The sequence below is a fragment of the Leuresthes tenuis genome, unplaced genomic scaffold, assembly GCF_036924035.1.
Source record: "Leuresthes tenuis unplaced genomic scaffold, fLeuTen1.0.hap1 SCAF_8, whole genome shotgun sequence".
In the NCBI taxonomy this organism is placed as follows: domain Eukaryota; kingdom Metazoa; phylum Chordata; class Actinopteri; order Atheriniformes; family Atherinopsidae; genus Leuresthes; species Leuresthes tenuis.
Genome location: NW_027325362.1, coordinates 13,389,084 through 13,409,128, shown reverse-complemented (window position 1 = coordinate 13,409,128; position 20,045 = coordinate 13,389,084). Strand labels below are relative to the sequence as shown.

Sequence of the window (20,045 nt, the reverse complement as noted above, 5' to 3'; positions counted from 1 at the left end):
TCCAAAGCAGATGGCCTCTGTAGGGGCAGAACACTGAGAGCCGTCGTAAAATTGCTGCTCTGCTTTCAATTAGGCCTTACATTTTAGAGACAGAGAACGAGGGAGGTGGGGGATAAAACAGCCTTAACAAACCACTGTAGCTCTGGCCACCACTACGGTGGACTGGACTCATTATCATGTGGAGGAATGCAGAGACTGTTCTTTGAGGGGGGTGTATATAGAGTCGTATGTTGTACAAGTAGGGCAATATTAGGAATTTGAAGCATGCACGCAATTAAAGGTAGATTACTAAATTTATAAAGCTATGTGTGAGTGAGTTACCCCAGTCTAGACGACACCCAGGTAACACTGAAATTGAGTATAAGGTATGCAGCCCAAGCATTTGACCCTGACATTAAAGTTCAGATATAATTTTGCCACAAAACCATCTTGAATTTCTGTTCCAATGTAAATCTTAAAGAGATTTCTATTACTGACCACTGGAAAAATGTGGTCCAGACCACTGTCTGAGGCCTAAAGGTGATATTTTGTTTGTGTTGATCTGACATTCCAGGCTAAGAGTAATGACCAGTGGACAGACACTTGACTCAACACTCTCAGACACTTGCCCAAAAGCTGAACTCTTAATCCTGTGTCTCCAGCAACAGGATAGGCTATCCATGGTTTAATATTAGACAATCCTTCCAAGCCAAACCAAGAGGAATTATTATAGTGACCACCACTTTCAAGGTTGTGGACACTTTTTTTTACAGGAGACATCTAACTTTTTCGGTGTGGACTCTACATAATGCCAACAGCCAGTCCGCAAATAAATATGAGGAGGCAGTGTTGGCAATAAAACTGGTATTCTATGCAAATGCTACATGCCATTAAGCAGTTTTGTGGTTAAAATTGTTAGCTGACAATATAAAAACAGACTGTACAAAAAAAAATGGATGTAGCCTCCTGCACTGAAGTCAGTGTGGAAATGCCTTGAACCTACCTTACTAATCATCTGTCTAACAGGCCGCATGGAGCAACTGTTGATGCAAAAAGCGGTAAGACTGGTGAAGTTATTTGCTAGTTTTACATCCTATTTAATATAGCATGATGTCCATTTTCAAATATCTGCAAGACTGTTATTGTTACTTCTTGAAATTAGTGAAATTGATGTCTGACGAGCTAAGATTTACAGATAGCAGAGTCAGACATCAGGCTGAACAAAGTCAAATTTGCCCTAAGGTGCATCAACTGGCTTTTATCAGCATCTTTTTCGGTTAAGCAGACTAGCTAAGTAGAGATACGACAAACTGAGTATGTCTCGCTGCAACTCGACTGGTTAAAGTTAGGAGTTAGGAGGCAAGGAACCTAAAGTAACATAACAAACGACTTGGATGTGGGTGGAGTTGGATGGTTAAACTCCACTTTCCCACAGATTACAGCAAGAGGCTGTACTGACAAACTGCAGCAGATCCATATAAGCTAGTGAAACTATTTGATCAGCTCAGGTTAACTAATTACTAAGTCCAAGTTACAAAATGGGGGCAAGAGGGTGACCGCTGTCTACATTCAGCAAGCAGGGAAGATATTTGCGGTCAATTTTGTTCAAATGCATCAAGACCGTTAAAAAAAGACCAAGAAGTTACTTGAGTGGTGATTACGTCTGATGAAGCTATGGTGATAAAATCAGGATTCTATTAGTAGACACGTTTTGTGCTGATTTTTTAATCACAATTTCTGACATATTCAGGCATCTGACTAAAGAATAATAAAAATATGCTCGAGTGGGAATTTGGCTGTAATAACAGTCTACAGTTCTAGATGAGATATAGATAGATATAGAGGTGATTTGATCCCCGACTACATCATCTAGATGTGTTAGTCTGGTTTGGAGAAGCTCAATTTCCTAAGATTTTGGTCTGACTTACATGTTCACGTGGATTTTAAAAGTCCAGTTTTGGTCAGATGAAAACAATTGTTTCTTTTGTTTTTTTCACTGGTGCCATGTAGACATGCTTACTAAATGTTTGACAATTCAACAAACGCACCTAAAACATCAAAAGAGATTTGATTCTACAGAAAGTGGTACACAAATTAATTATTATTTTCCATTTAGTAATGATCACATAAACAAAGAACAAAGAAACACATGAAGCAAATGTTCTTATAATTGGATACAACAGTTTATGATTTTGTGAGATTCTATGGCATGATTTGATGTAACTAGTATTCAACAGACCATGAAGTTACATGACCACAGAGACTGAGTCAGCTATTCAAAAGGAAGAGCCCCGGGTTGCTTTTCAAACCACAAAGTATGGAACAAGAACATTTTGTCAGGTCATTGGGGGCAAATAACTCAGACCTATTCTTACTGTAGGGAACAGCTTTGGTTTGGTTGACCACATCAAGGCAATTCCTATATGAAGCATGAAGAATATATAAATATGTACATTCATGCACTGCATTATGTTATGTGGTGCTCCTATCCATGTGGCAGCCAGTAAAGTAAAAAAAAAGCCTATTTATGAGTAAAATCATCACTAATTGTGTTGCCTGACATCACAGCAACTACAGAAAAAGAAATCTGAAAATGCCTGTCAGTCAGGACTGGGGGCCAAGCGAGGGCATGCAGATGGCCACTGCTTCAAGTCTCTCACAAGAATGACACTGTCACTACCTCAGCTGTGTCCCACTGCACACAGAACAAGCATTTTTTTACTGGCTGTTTCCGCTGCTAGGGTAAACAGCCACAAGTTCATGCCAGAACCTCAGCCAGGTGCATTATGGGGACTATTCATCAATCCCACCATGCACTGCAAGCTCTAAATACAGCCCCTGTTTTCCGTGCATCTCTCTCTTTTCTCCCTGCAATCTTTCTCACCTCCCTCTCCCTGGTCTGCTCCTTTGCTGGTGCAGCTGTCTCTTTATAATGCCTGTTAGGAAAAGTGTCTGAGGCTGAGAGTGACGAGAGGAACAGGTGTGCCGTTTAAGTGATAGATTTGCCCTCACTTGAGCACAATGCATCTCTGTTTATAAAGACAATCTCCCCTGAACGGGACTGGGTAGAGGAGACAGACAATAAACTCAGGCTGCCACAGAAAAACAACTTGAGGGGAATTATAGGGTGCAAAATTTTCCTTTGCAATCAGCATCAGAATAAAGGCTTGCCTGGTGCTTACTTAAAAGAAACATGCAATCAAATTACTTAGTAAAACAAATATGTTAATTACAATCAGATGAAATTAATCCTCCATTTTGCAACTAATAATTACACTTAATGACCTAAGACATCATTGTACGTGGCATGTGTTGCCCCAAACTATGCATGCGAGTGACACATTTGAGCAAATTCATAATAATTTTTTTAAAAACTCTCAGCCGCTGGAAACAACAGGGGAGTCATTACAAACAAAGCCATGTTTTCCAAGTATCCAAGATAGAGCTGCCTTAATCCTAGCTTGCTGGCGAGGGCTCTGAACTGCTGGGCTGCTCCCCAGCGTTCCGTAGAGCTCCAATCACTAGCCAGCATCTGGAAACCATCAGTGTAAACAAAGGAGGAGCGGAGGAGCTCAGGCCCCGCTTTGCCTCTCCGCATCCCCCAGGACATCACTCAGAGAGCAGCATAAGAACGCCAAACCAGCCCCGAACCTTTGTGTATTGCATTTCCATGTGCCCGTAAGCGTGAACGAGTGTGTCTGTGCACATATCTGTGTCTGCTCTTGTGTCCTCATCTCAGGATCTCTATTTGGTTTGGCTACAGTTCAGAAAAAGATAGATTAGCAGATACAGCGGATGGGGCTTAGTCCACAATGTTAGCTTTGAGTCTTTTAGTTTTTGTTTGGTTTGCTCATTAAGCGTAGTATTTCTGATAAGGCTTCTAATTGCTTTAATGTGGTTTCAGTTAACGTTCTTGCCTTGGCAGTCTAATGAATGCTAAGAGCGGCAGAGGCAGAAACCTGGATGTGGTTTAAACCTGAGATCTGGTTCTCCTCTGTGAAACATCAAAAAGATCAAAGCATCAATCACGCCTGATTCTTGTCTTGGACGTGACAAGGAAATATTTCCTGAGCTTTCCATATTGGTGTTTCAGTAACCTCATATCTATTAATCATGTGGTTTGGTCGTTTTTTTTTAGCCCAGCTTAAACTTCCAAAATGTTGCTCATGGAGCTTTTAAACACTAAGCCTCTTTGATGCTTGTGTACACTGTGTAAACACCACACTTGCTTCCATTGCTTCACAGCTCCACATCTACCACTGCTGAGATAAGCATTGTTATCGTGCAGCTGTCTCTAAATATAAATCACAGAATTACACATCATGTACTGCACACAACCTCAATCACACACTGAAAGTTGCACCGCCAAGCACGCAAATGTATGCATGCATTTATCCTGCAGATACAACTTAGTCTTCCACAGAGAAAACCAGATGTTAAATCTCAACTGAATCATAAGTACGTAGACAAAAGTTGGTCTGACGAAATGAGGTGGTCCTAGTCTTGATCGAACTGAACCTGGATTTAGTTTTTCTGGTGTGAAACATTTTTCGGATAATTTAGACCAATTGCAAAGAGTTACAGCAAGCTTTTGTGAGCTGATGTAACTCGAAGGGAGAAAAGGAGACATTTTGGAAAGGGATAAGAGAGAGAGGAAGTGGGGAAAGTAGAAAAAGACCACCTGAACATAGAGAAAATGCAGCAGATGACAGTATATAAAATGTATGCAATGTCATAAGAGACAGTGGTGTAAGATGGACAAGTTTCTGCTGTTGGCACTAATGCCAGGATAACACTGCTAGAAAGACATATATATTAATCTGTTTGTTAATTCTCTTCATAAACTGCACCAGTGACAAAGGGCAATTCCCCCAAATTGGCAGCATACCTCAAGAGTCACCTCCATATAAAAGTGATGACCACTGGACAAAAATCTTGTATGAATTCAATTTTGAAATCAACATTAGCAGAAACTGAAAATGTATTTTTAAAAGTTCATTTAAAAAAAAGAAAAAAGTTTGTGAATGATAATGCGATATGTTCAGATGTGTTAGTATAAGCCTTGTCCAAACATGCAAGGGACAAACCCCCACAGGTTTTCACTGGATATGCACATGCCAGCACAAACATGAGGTAGAGGGTTGGTTACGTTGGTGTGACAAATATGATAAGGGCATAAGAAATCAGGAAAGTTTTCAACTTATAGTGAGTCACATAGCTTCTTTTGAGCATGTAAAGGGAGTATTTCTCTCACAGAAGATGCACCTCCTAAGATTGTTCAAACTTCATGATGGCAGTCCAGGCATTTTTTTTGTTATATCAACCTCGCCGAGGCATTTGTACACTGCCTTTCCAAATCACTACTTTGACATGCCTCAAACAAAGACTGAATGGTTGCCTCGCAGTCCACCACACAGCACAGTATGTTCATTTGCTCAGTTTTGTCAAGCTTTGTCATGTTATGAATGGTGATGTGCCCCCTTTCAGGTTGTTAGTAGTGGTCATTTTTCTATTGACCTATTATGCCATGAACCACAACAACTGACAAACAATTTAGCTGGTGGTTGATTAGTACCCTGTCAAGCTGTGAGTTGGGAGCATTACAGCTCTGTACATTTGATACTCGCCAAGCAAATTTGTTTTTGACACTCTTCTTCCCTAAAAGATGTCCATGTGGCGTTTGTTTGTAGAAGCATATTTGGTCAAACTGTGGGATAGCAACTGCATGCGAAGGGTAAAAATGGCATCCATGATGGTTAAGGGTAGTGTAACTATGCTTAACTTCTACTTCCAGTCCCCCTTCTTGCTCCTTATGATGACTTTGTGGCTTCTCAAGCAAAATACTTGAAAATGATGTCTCTTCCAACATGTAAAAACACATATGAGTTAAATTTGCTTTCTGCCACATGTAGGGACGGTACTTTGGAGAACAAACAACCTATAAGACTGTCTCAGTTGGAGAATTTGTTGTCCTTTTGCATTACAAATTAGATGCAGGCATTGCCTTGATATTATTCACTGTTGTTACCAGCTTCTTCTTTTACTTCAGAATGTAGTCTGGGACCTTAAAGGGACAGGGCCAGCAACAGAATGTTGCAGACAGAGGCTGATGGTAGAAGAAAAATATATGTACATATATATTTCAAATTATTGAATGTAATCCTATTCTATGAGACAAACCCGTGAGCATATAAGCATAACACTATAGTTGCCCTTTAAATACGGTACCTGTATTTCAACAAAGCAGCAATTTCTCACAATTGGCTGGAACTAAGAAACTTTCAAGAAAATTTTTTTGCAAAACCTTAATTTTAATTGTTCAACAAGCCATTTCACATAATGTCAATAAACAGAGGCATGAAACACTGCTGCTCATCTTTTACTGTAATGTCAGGTCTCAGATCATATAATCAGTCGCTCCTTGTCCATTAATACAAGGCTACAGCAACCTATGGCAACTTTTAAAGCTATTTAAATCTACATTTAAATAGCAGCTCATTCATTACACATGTGCTGACAAGCATAGAGCTGACATTAGAGTGCCAATTTCAAATAGCTTTTAAGAGTGGCATTTTCTTAACTTAGCACAATACAATCACATACAAAGCTGTACCCTGTCAGTCTGAAAATGTGTATGAAAATGGCTTTACAAGTTGATATGAATACACTCAAAAGCACACAGTATATTTTCTAATATTAGTCATCAAATGGTATGCGAGTTCACCAGACATGACCTCCTCACTTAGATTCCCACCAGAGTCATAGTCGTCAACCACTCAGCAAGCACTCGCCTGCATCTGCTCAGCACCCATGTGGGTCAGGGTGCTATTCTTAATAAAGGTCTCATATTCTCAAAGCTCTTTATTTGAGCTATTCATATGTGCTTGACCATTCAATACACTATAAAAAGCAGTTTACTCACAATAGCACATCTCAGTTGTTTCCAGGTCTAAATATGCCTAAGAGGCAGTTGTGCAGTCGTTTCTGCTGTCATGCCCTCTCAGGTGTTGTGGTGTGAGAGGAGAGCAGCAGAGAGAAAAAATATGAAATGTGGTATGTGAGATTAAAAAAAGAACCAGAACAATCTTGGTATATAATCAAATCCGCAGTCTTTTTGAAAGCTGCAATCTTAACGGGCAATATTTCCTCAAAGCCTCACAAACTCACATGGATCTGAAACAGTACGGCAGAACTCAGCAGAGACGTCTGTGTAACACAGATGACTTTTAATTGAGTTGTGACAAGTTTTCACTTATGGGACTCATACGTTCTTAGACATGGGTTTGTTGTCTCGCTGTGGCACGGAGGGCAGGATTTTTAAGGCAGCAGGCACTCTAGCTGTACAAAAAAATAAAAATAATTACCACATGTCCATTTTGTGAATAGAAGACACAAAATGGAGAGTGAATGGAGACACCAAAATAGTTCATTCTAGGAAATGGCCTCTGCTTGGTTTAGTGTCTAAGCTGATCCTGGGCCTTAGTGTACATACAAGCTTGCTTTCTATAAAGCCCTTTAAACGAAATGAGTATCTCATTTTAGCATTATTCTCAGAATGCAGTCACGTCCTTTAACAGTACCAGGCACATTACTTCAGTTTAGTCTGCTCTCTGACGTGCTGAGATATCACACAGGCGAAAGGTAAATCAAGACAGCTTTACCAAAGATAAAACATCCCACAACTATCAGTCATACAGATAGGTGGAGAGGCTTTGCCAGAAAGTACACAAAAAAGCATTTAGCATTTCTAAATGTCATAAATTCCAACTGAGAAATTGCATTTTTGAACAATATGCTTAATCATAAGATTATATTCCATATCATAAAAAAAAAGAAAAGAAATACAGGCTGAATAGCTGAACTGGAGTGATTAAAGCAAACCCAAATGGAAGAAATAAAACACAACATCCAAAGAGACTTTGGAAGCATCTCATGAGAGCATTTTTACCAGATAGATGAAGATTAACTTTTATGAACTATCAACTGACATCCATGTGTTTTTGACTAACCACAATATGTCTTTCGTCGGTGGCTTAACTCAGTAGAAGAACCACGAAACATCCACCTGTTGCAAGAAATAAAGCAGCTTTCCAAATCTCCACTGTAAAACAAAGCTGGCAAAGTACAATATAGTCATCTGTTGATGTAGATTAAAGTAATCTCAGCTAAGTCATCTTTAATAAAACTATTCCTCACAAAATAAGACCTGCAATTTCTGGTTGTTTTGACAAAGTGGAGGTGGAGGTCTTGTATTACATAAGTTGATGTAAGCAGGTAATTTCAAAGCTTTGACAGTTGATGCTTGATATACTGATTCCACTGATGCGCCAACAGGCAACTGTTCTATTCTATACAACAGGCTTGCTTGCCACTCTACAAACCATGCATGTGTGTGTACATTTTTCTCCTCAGTAACAGACCCACGTCGTTGTCGTCTAAGACAGCTGCAGAGGCATATCACTAGGCCAGCGTGCTCTCTGCCAAAACCCAATTCCCAGATTCCTAGATTTCCACAACCCAGCTTAATCTGCCATGGATCTCAGTGTCATGTTCTTGGATGACTGATGGATACCCCTGAGAGTCAAGCGTGTGGGTGTTTGCATTCATAACAATGACCCTCTCCTCTTTTGAGCTGCTGTTTTTGACCATATCCTTTTTCTCTCTTTGAGCTTCTTTCGTAGAAAAAACAAATACAGGCCAAATGGGCTCCAGAATGAGTCTTAGTTGAACCCAGAAGCTCACTTGCATCAACACACCAGTTTGAGATGGAAGCTGCCTCTTTTCACAGACAAAGGATGAGTTCACCACAATTCTGCACTTACCTTATTTACTGGCTGTTAAGGGCTAATGCTAAGTGGGGCTGTGGGTGTGAATTTCCCCCTTTACCCTCCCCTAGCCTTGGACTTAGCCACAGTCCCACTAGTCCCAAAAAGTTGTGCAGCTGCACAGCAGCATTGGGTTACCAGTCCAGTGAATGACAAGAGCAGGTTGAGTGGCAGACTGGGGCAAACAGAGGTGCACAAAATATTATCATCTGTCCAAGCTACTGCTGCCTGTTTTTTTGCATGTATCATCAATGGTTGTTTTATGCGGCCAGACAGTCATTCTGCCAGATATGTTGTGCATGTGAGTTGCTAATCTCAGTGTCCATTCTCTATAGGACCTATGGCCCGATATGGTTTCTCATTGCTCTCACATTTGAAGCCTCTTTCTTTGCTTAACTCCTCAAAAAAGCAATATCTTGGTAGGTGAAAGTAACAGCAGTTATTCAGAGTGATGATGGTCTTCTGTCTGCTATGACACAATGAAAGAGAAAATATGTCTGATACAGCATGTCCCGAGCATCCCTGATAAGCCTTATCTGTTTACTGGGCAGGCTCTTTGGTAACCTGACTGACTGAGCGTTAGAGCAGAGACAGATGCAAGGCCTTCAGAGCCTTTGCTGCAACTGGAAGGAAGATCAGGGGTCACCCTGTAAAAACATTCCCATGGTGCACCTCCCCCCCAGCCCTCATCCTTGCCAGAAACTTCTCGACACACTACAGGGAAGTGCATACACATAGAGAGAGGAGACAGAAAAACATTAGAAATTAAATATGGATTCTTTTTTTTTTTCAAGTAAGTAAAGGCACAGTCACCCATGCTTTTTTTTCACTCACTGGACACATATTTCAGATTAATTCGTCAGACTGATACATTCCAGCACACTAGCCTGACTTTACATTCATTGTACTTTTGAGCTATTCAACTCATTAGACAAAGGAGAGCTTGATTCATATGTAGTGCCTGCAAACGTATATTTAAGTTTGTCTACATTCATATTAATCTACGTCCTCACACTAACTGTAATCCATAAATGCTCCAAAATCCAAGCAAGCGAAAGAGTTCAATTTTATGCAACAAATTTTTTGTCAGCTCCATTATTTCAAAATCTTTAGTATGTAAAATTGTTTTCCAAATTTCTATTTGAATCTATATTTAAAATGATTTTAAAATGATTTTCACAACTGCTTCTAAGCTCACAGTGATCTAATTTTTCTTCCACTGAAATCTTACAAACAGATGTGGATTTCCAGTGAGATATAAAGCAAGAGAGGCAAGTTTGTTTTTTCACATAGTTTTTTGCTCATTTGAAAATGTTTTATTTATTACATTTCGGTATTTTCCCTATCGTCAAAGTTACAGAACTCAAAGTCCACATCAAAGAGAGATATTCTCTCCCAGAGAAGATGCTGCCCCTGATCTGACTGAAACATCATTTTAGTCACATACATTTGCATAACGCCTGGCCTGTGGCTAGCTTTACATACCTAATAGAAAGCAACCCCACAATCTTTATAACACACCTGACCAATCAGAGGAGACTGGATCATTTTACAGGGTCAGGAGGTGCTATGGCAACCTACAGTCTCAGAAAAATTCAATAATGAATAATTATGAGTAATGAGCATAAATGTTGGCATAATTTGAGCTCTTTAAACTACACATATTTCCTTGGGCTGATTTTAACTTGTCCAAAACAAATACAACTCCATATAATGTATAATGCAGTCCTCCTGGGGAGCTTGCCAATGGAGGATGTCAACATACTTAAAAATGAAGAAAGAGAAAGGAAAAAACTATTACAAAACCATAGAAGAAGCCCCTAGAGTCTATGTGTTGACATATGGATGCAGACACTATATGAGACCGCCTGTGTGGTTTGTTGTTGCAATTCTTTTTTGCTCTGTAAGATCTAAGACTCCATCCTAACATACTTGAGTCTGACGCACCACTGTGATGCAGTGAGGGCCCTGCTGGGGGAACAATACAAGCCTGCCTTCCTGACCTCTCAGTCTAGCATATCCTACAGACATACAATGACTGCCTTAATTACCAGACTCCATTCCCACCACTAGGGCTTCCCCCAATGGTCCCCATTCAGAACCACAGTCTCTCCCTAAGGTGCTCATTCAAGCACAGCACAAAGCCAGCAGTGTCAGTCCCTGATCTCTTGACACCAACTCAAGTCCAGGGTGCCAGCACTCGCAGTCTCACTCTCTGTCTGTCCGTCTGCTCGTCCGTCCCCTCTTTCACACTAATCTTGTATCACGAAAGAAACTCTGTTGTTTCCCTGTAACCAGAATTGGTGCTGCTACAAGGAGCAATTAGTTAGACCAAATACCGATCAACCTGTGGAGATAAGGACTCCTGACACTGAAATATCTTTCTTTTGGTTGTTGTGTTTGGGGCATTGAAAAGTCATTTTCACCCGCTACCTTTCTAAACTCCTTAATGAGGAAAAAGTGGAGAGAATTAAGGATACAGTAACTGTCAGGGTGTAGAAAATGATCATTTTTATCAGTAAATCCTTTTTCATTAATTGAACCCTCATTTGGTTTGACGAGCATCATAAAACATTGCAGTCATTTCGGTTTCCAGAAGCACAGTATTGCTGCCACGAATTCTTCAAACTAACAGATGAAGACCCCAAGGGAAACAAGTGACTATGTTGTGAGACCAATAAATATAATCACCACAATTTATATTGTTTCATAAATCAATGAAAGCAACTATCATTCTCTAAATCAGCATCCTCAAAACATCAAAATTGCGAAAGACATGCTCTCATAGAGTTTTGGGTTATTGAGTGTAGAATGATGGCCAAAAACACACAATTTCTAGTCCATCAGCTGGTAGGGCCTCTGGACCAGGTGCGTTGTCGAGAAAAGCTGACCTCTGACCTTACTTTCCCAGAAAGTGAAAAGTGAACCATCCTGTTGAAGTTCCTGAGGCCTCAGCGCTGTGCTGACCTTCCATGTCACTGTGCAACTAAATGTTGCTGGTGTTGCCCTTACTCTTTACTGTCGGGGTTCAGGAGGCAGGGGCGAAATAACAGAAATGCAAAACATGTTTAAGTGAGTGAGTTCCATTTTCATGCATGATGAAAACACAAAACATAATGCAATGGTGATGAGCGAGTGTCCCAAACACTTTATTTATTTCCTTTTATCAACGCCAGCTTGAATTTTACAGTGATGGCTTAGCAGTGTTTCTGGAAAAAAAAAAAAGATCACATAACAAAGTGTTGCATAAGAGACAAATTCTTTCCCAAAATAATCTAATGAAGTCATCTAGTTTAATCTAGATTCTACACTCTTTGTCTCAGTACCAAAGACAGACTTATTGAATGGTAGGCTGTGCAAAATCCATTTGCGATGAGAAAACTGATGGACCTCATCTAATCACTAACATAAAAGTGACTGAAACTTAACTGCATCTTTTTTGATTTTGTTCAAGCACACGATAAATCAAGAGATGGTACATTGTATCTTCATACGGTCATTTTAACATTTCACCGTTTTTCAGCATATATTCCCTGGGCAGATGTGAATGTACCGGACCACACTAAAGTAACAGTGCGCTGCCTCCCAGAGATGGAGTTCTCAGTGTCATGGTTAACAAAACAGGAAGTAGTGCGATTGTTGTCTCAGCAAAAACTGAGAGGAAGAATGGGATTTCTGTGCAGAACACAAACCAGCTGGCAGGAAACCACACTTTTTATCATTCTTTTAACTTTGATTTCCTTTCAGGGGAAGTACCCTCGCTCCCCTTTCCACTGGTCCACTGTCTTCTAGCTCTTGTGCCATTATCACGCTCACTGACTATACCCTCTGTGTCTGACACAAATGAACTTAGTAGCACAGAGTGACATGACAGTGACACATCGAAAGGGCCTGCCTGCCACAGCAAATAATTGCAGCCGTGTCAGAAGCTCAAAGATCATGGGGGTAAAATGTGAGGCATTCTCTGATGACAAATGCTCAAATGGTCACAAGTGTGACTGTGCTGTTGAGGGATGGGTTGTTGATAGGACAAACAACAAACTACAGGATGAATGAAAAGGGAAGAGGAAAACAGCTGTCGGAGAAAGAGGAAATATAAATGCACAATTTCACTATAGATATCTCTCAGTGAAGGCAAGAGCTGGTTAAATAGAGAGCTGGTTAAAAAGGCTGATTAACATATGTCGGATCTATGATCTTTCTCCTCCCATAATCATCAGCCTCCAGGGGACAACAAACATCTCCAGCTACGTTAAACCCACATAATCCGTTGAACTATAGAATAATCAGCACAAGACTTACTATCAAAGAAGGCAAGCGAGCCAGTTAAGACATTTAGCTGCATGTTTCCACGACAAGAAATGACAAATGTTTTGCTAGAGGCTTGAGGCAGAGCTCTTCTGAATGTGAGATAGAAGCTACAGATGGGAACACTAAATTCTAGATTATGCAGGAATTTTCTTATTGACTGGAAAATTGGAATTTTACAGGAAGCTAAAGTCCAGGTTAACCAAAGTGAGGGCTGAGTAAAGTGAAAAGGACAGGTTTCCCCGGTTTTATTATGCAAGAATAAAGCCAACATAGTCTGATGAACTGTTACAGCTGCAACGCCAGCAAAATAGCATCACGGGAACACTCTACCTTCCAGATGTGCATGTGGTACCTTAACTTCCCTTTGAAAATACCTATTTTAGACTCTTAGATACATAAAATAAAGAAGCTCCCCGCATACTTGTTAAATAATCAAATAAATTACAGTTAAAGCGGACGAAGCATTTTCATTTAAATAGATTTAAAGTGATAATACATTTTTGCTCCTCAGAGAACCATTATTAGGAATTTGGTGCCTGGCCAGAATAAAATAGAGAAATACAACTCGGCAACAGGACTAAATCTTTTTCAGCTTTACTGTTGGACAGCAGGAAGCTGGGTGTGCACACAGAGGGGCTAAAACCCTTGTTTTTTTTAGACTGAAGCTCACAGACGGTGCTGAGCAGTGATGTGACACTGGTAAATTATAAACTTGCAATGTGTATCAGACGCATTATCCCCCCTACGCTACCCCCAGTGCCTTAATACAACAACTAACTGAAGCATTAAAACAAAGCCTTTGCACAGCATGAATGCCAGGCGATTCGGAAATTCGTATTCGGGTTTGGTTCACCGCTCTGTCAAAGGCAAACACTGGAAAAGGTAAATAAGTTTTGCGAGAACAACCACTGATCTTTGTTATGGTAGACAGTAATGGCAAGTCATTAAGTTTATCCCCACGACTGAGGGAAAGCACGCATTTTGGCAACTCACACATTACTCTAAGTGTGATTTGCATCTGGTGTGAAGGGGCCCTCACTTCACAGCTCACCTCGTGTCTCTGTGTTGACACTGTTATGGGAGATAATGGTGACCATTTGCCACAAAGGACCGACTGCTGCCAAAATTAACACCACATGAGGTGTGATGACAATCAGGGTAATTGGCATATGGTCACAGATACACATCCGATGCATGCTAAGTGCTAAGGGAGGTTCAGTCCTGTGGAAATCACGCAGGCTTGACTGAGTGACTCATTGACAGGCGCAGGGAAGACGGGAAACGTGGGTGCGTGTACTTATCAAAGTGAAAGTCATTCTCATTGATACACCAGACTCTGTTACCTTGAGTGATTCAATTGCACATACATATGGGTCACATTTTCACCCAATTCACTGCAACACTGTGCTGGGAATATTCAAAAACAGACAAAATAAACTTTGAAAATAATGCTTTACACTACATACACACATTCCACTGACACCATAACAATCTGAATAAAAGGTTCATTATACTGACACGATAAAGAAGGCTCTGTATGTGGATCAATGGGCTCCATGTGTTTCTGATCAACCCAGTAACTGTGATGTTGCTGGGCTTGCTGTTCTTTTCTGTCTGCTCTCACCCGTTATGGATTTATATGGGCCGTTCCGTAGTATAGTCACCGGTTTAATACAAGTATAAAATATTTGTTTCACAGCATGACGATGAAGAAAAATCTACGTCATCAACAGCTTTTTTTTTCTCAGTAGCAGTAGCAGTCTATCGTATGAAAAAGATGAAGCTTGCGCAAGAACCCTCAGCCCTCAAGCCTCAGTGGGGGGTTAATTCACTGCCACTGTGAGCCTTGTAGTAAAAAGTGAATATTGTGGAAAACATGCCTAGGCTTACTTGCAGAGAGTTACTTGAAAACATCGACTGTCGCATCTTTTTGTCAACTATGAGACAACAACTTGTGAGCACATCTTAGCACAAAGATCAGAAACAACTAGCCTGGATCTGTGTTGTCAGGCAAAGTGTCTTGTAATAAAATGTATGTTATTGAGTATTTTTGCACCTAACCAAGATCATTTTCTGACCATAACCAAATACTTTTAAGGGCTAGCATCAATTTAATACATAAAGGTTCTTCATTAGTAGAACATTAAAAAGCACATTATCAAGGTTGGACATCAGTCATCCACTTGGGAGTTGTGTGTCTATCCCTCTCTTCCACTTTGACCTCCCTGCATGACCTGTTTTGATTGTTGATAACCCAGCAGGATAGAATGACGTTTTCCTGTCACCATCTACTATCGACACAGCCAGTGTGTCACTTACTGCCCCAGAAGGATTACTGGCAATATGCAGCTGTACAGCAGTTCCCTGTGTGTTGAAAACTGATACAAGGGGCTCTTGACCACGTGTCAGTATGTGACAAGTTGGGAATGAGAATCTGAGAATCTTAGCCGTAGAGGGACTTGGTGGATCCTTGTGAACAAATGAGGATGATGAAATTAATGACACTTTCATGTGAGTGAACACAAAAACTATGAATTGTCTTCATCTGATGGAAATATTTTTTTTAATAAACTGTTGTTTCAAAGGCCCCAGAAAACACAATTTAACAGTGAGTTCAATCAAATTAGTAAATTTCTAAAAGAACATTTTTGCCCAAATTTGAACCATTCATAAAAGGACTCGACTGATTATCAGCCTGGGCCGTTATTGTCACTCAGAATAATCACCTGGGGGCTCAACAACAGCTTCTCTGCATCAAAGCTTAAGTCCAATACACACAAACATGCTTGATTGTTCTACAAAGAGAGAAGGTTTTTGTAAATCCATGCTTGAAGTTTAAAGATCTTTTGGCATGGAATTAAAAAAAAACTGAGACATGGATATCCCATCTGATTAATTCCATGTGCATGAATCAACCAACAACACAGATTTACTTACACTCAACTCTTTTTAGTCCTTTGAATATAGGTGAGTTCTATTGTGCATGTTATGCTGACTCAGAACATATGTCAAATATATATATATATATACATGTATATATATGTGTGTGTGTTTGTGTGTGTATGTATGTATAATATCAATTTCAATGATTACAAGTAATTGGTACTGACATTAGTCTGGATCACAGAAAGAATGATATCACAAAATCAAATTTATTCATTTGGTATATTAACAAAGAGATAAAAATTGAATCTGAAATTTGCTCATATGGATGAAAAATATGGCCAGGGAACTATAAATCTGATGGACTGGCCTACTGCAGGAATGTGACATCGGGAGTACAGTCTATCTCAAAAACACACAAAAACTTATGCAGCAGCAGCCACCCCCACACACCCACAAACCTGCACTGCGACAAAGACATTTTCCATTTGTTCATCTATCTACAGGGAGACATAGCACGAAGATGTCATTTAATCCATCAATTTGATCACTCAAATCAGAGGTGGGGCCAGCTGTTGAGAGGCTTACTCCCTTGGACAAAACCAAAGCGTGAGTGCAAGTGGAAGACATCTTGGAAGGAGGCCAAAGTGCGGCAGCGAGAGGCATTCTGCTCATAACTCGGGGAGCGACCTCATTTTCCGAATAAAAGCCAGTTTACATAACACCTCTGTCCCCATGACAGGGAGCGCTGGGCAGCTGCTGCCAGGCCTGCGGCTTTCACTCAACTACATAAGTTCCCTGAAAAATAATGCTCTCAGTACAGCCACAGGTCTGTTCTATGTATTTTCAATATTAACGTGTTATGACAAAAGAATCTTCCATTTTCCAAGTTATGCATTAGCATTTTAGAAGCCTCAGCTATTTAATGAGCTAACTCTTTTTCTCTGAGAACTAAGCAAAACAACAGAGGGCAGATAAATCAGCGTTAAAAAAAAGTACATGTCAAAATCAACAATAAAAGTTATCCTTCACTAAAATCAGTGATAAACGTCTCTGTTAAGATGGAGTAGAAGAGGAAGGCTGTACATGTTATCAGAATGTGATTCTCCATGCTGGACCAGGATGACAAGCTTTGCAACACCGTGTGAAGCAGGAGCCTCTGTTTTTATTGGCAAAGCATCTCTGAGCAGGGTAAACTATTAGTGCGGACACAGTAAAGTCCAGATTGTGAAACTGAGCAATTTAGAATAAGAAAATATTGGTCGGGAAAATGACACAAGTCTTGGCTTATAATGTGGTTGAACCTTCTCGTGCCATTAAAACCTTGTTTTGCTGTCGCAAGTTGTGTGTCACGTGTGTTATTTGGATCTCCAGCTGGCAGCTGGTTAAGTAAGGCTGACCTATCCTTGGCTAAGCATTCAGTGACAGGTGACTTGGCAATAGTGCAAGCGGTGCAGAACAAATGGAAGGTAATTTGATGGAGAAAAAGCCCAAGAGAGGCCTAAATAACTGATGTAGTGTTGAACTGTGTAGGTGTGGAGCCTGTGTGGAGACTTTGCTGCTTTTAAGTTAGTGTTGGCAGTTTGATGAACAGCTGAAATACAAACCAGAAGACGTCTGAGCATGATTTTGACATACACAGATGAATTCCTAAATCTATCATTTTTGATTTTAAAACAGTAATGTGAAGCTAAATGCAGCAGACATAATATTCTAGAAACGTGGTTGTATAGAAAAGAAATAAGCCCTCTCAACGATCTAATATTACTCAATCTACACCTGCTCAACTATTGAGCATCGTTATCATTTAATCAATGTTTTTATTAACAGGTACAGTATTACTTGAAGAAAAAACAAAGGCAAAGTTGAATGCTGCATGATATACTACAACCCCAAATTCCCATTAGAGTTGTCAATAGATGATCTAATTCCCACACAGCGCAGTTTGGAGCTGTCCAGGAGATATTTCATCAGTACACGAGTCTTTTACAGACCTCTGGAGACCAGTCATCATATGTCATAAAGCAAGTCAAAGCATTTTAATCTCACATCTGCTCCTTGTTACCATTTCATGCAAAAGAAACTTAGGACTGAGGTTGGGCTTTTGCAACTTACCCAGGGAGAGGGGGAGAAGACAAAGGGGAGAGGCAACAGAGAAAAATAAAGAGAAGAGATATTATCAAGCGCCCTCAGTTCAGCAAAAAGAAATAACTCCATGTAAAAATTCCACAATTCCACAGGAAAATGCCCTGGTGTTCCTCTTATGAAATCAGATCACTTCCAGGCTGCAGTCCAAGCAATGAAGTTTGTCTTTACAAGGTGCTATATCACACCACAATGACACCACAGCAGTTTCATAATGTAGTCATTCCTCAGCCACTTCTTCCAAAAGTTACTACATCCAAAATATCACTTTGTTTCACCAATTATTTTTTGAACATATAGAGAATATCTGTAACTCTGAGTACAACAATATATACGGTAATATCTGCTCTCTACTATGGAAGAATATGCAAACGATACCAACCAGGGCTTTTTTTTCTGCTCAGACTTGCCATTTGAAAAAATAATACTTTGAAAAGCGATTAACAACACTTACAATACATTTTACATGGATAAAAGCAAGAAGACATATATGTATTGCATCACAGAGATATTTCTAAAGTTAGCATGCTAAATTACTAGCGCATCACTGCAATTCTTTTTTTTTTTTAGTAAAATTATGTACCTCAAAAAGAGATTGTGAATCCCTGCAGTTCCATTCTGCCATCAGTCACATATTAAAGGAAAAAGTAGCGTTGCCAAGGGATTCTTATTTTTCTTTACACAGCCTACAGCAGTGTTTTCATTAAAATATTGCTATACAAAGAAAAAAAAGGTTGATGGGAACAGAAGAATTTAAGTTTGTCTTTACAGGAAAGATAAAGACTGCATAAATGAAAACAGACACCCATTGTCTAATTAACTTTGAATGTGACATATATTTACCTAAACAATTCTACTCCCGCTGGAAGAAAAGCAAAATTACATAAAAGATCAAATTTATTGTGCCCTCTGACTGACTGACTTTTGTTTTTTTTGTTTGTTTTTTCTTCCTTTTAGCTTTGGTCTCTCTTTGACGACCTCAACATTACAGTTAATGGCAACATTGTTTGCATTATCTTTTAAAAAACTTAACATTTCTATGAGACGACACTGACAGTTGTTCTTTAGAAACACTTACGCTTTCGCAAAGACTGTTAATGATTTTTTTAATGATTCCTTTGCTTCAGCTACCAGCATCAGGCAACACCCAGGCCTTGAGGCCTGCTGCCTGCTTTAAGTCAAGATCGCATTGCATATCCAGCAGATCGTTTCACAGGTGGGCTACTGGTTCATTTCTATCATGAGGAACGTATGTCCTCGATACTGATTTAAGTGCCAACTGAGACGATGTTAAAATATACGTGCACTAAATGATTATGACAGTGGCTTCAGTATTTCAGGGTCATTTAAAAGAAAGATACTGCCCTCTTATATTACACCAGTTTCTACTAATAGCACCAAAAAAATCAAATTTGCAGAGATCACTTGAAACATAAAATTCTTCTGGTGCTCTCCAACTTGAATTTTGCCCGGTGGTGCACCAAAAGAAATGCATCAGAGGTAAACTGAAAAGTAGAAAAGTGGACTCAAATATGGACTGAACTGATATTAGCTTATCTGGCTTTTGGTTTTTGATTCTTAAAAACTCACCAATAAATAATGGCCTGAAGAAACATTGTTTTAACTCTGATTGGAAAATTGGAAAAACCTCAAAAGTTATTAAATATTTGTGGTCGAGACATGTAATCCTTTGTTTTTCAATGCTTTGGCAGTTAAGATGGACACAAGTACACATATAAACACACACACACATGACTACAGAAGACAGAGGCCAGCCTGTTTAACAAGTAGGTCACACCAGGTCCTAAAAGAACGAGAGAGTAAGAGAGGCAGAGACGGACGGAGACAGAGACGGGAACTAATGAAGCAAGTATAGCTTTTAGTGCCATCCTTGGGTTGTAT

The 20,045-nt window shown here is 39.8% G+C and overlaps 1 protein-coding gene across 1 annotated transcript in view; it reads right to left on the bottom strand.

Annotated features, from left to right (window-relative positions):
- zcchc24 (zinc finger, CCHC domain containing 24) overlaps positions 1-20,045 on the bottom strand; it is a 36,704-nt gene that overhangs the window by 12,705 nt on the left and 3,954 nt on the right. The window lies entirely within an intron of this gene.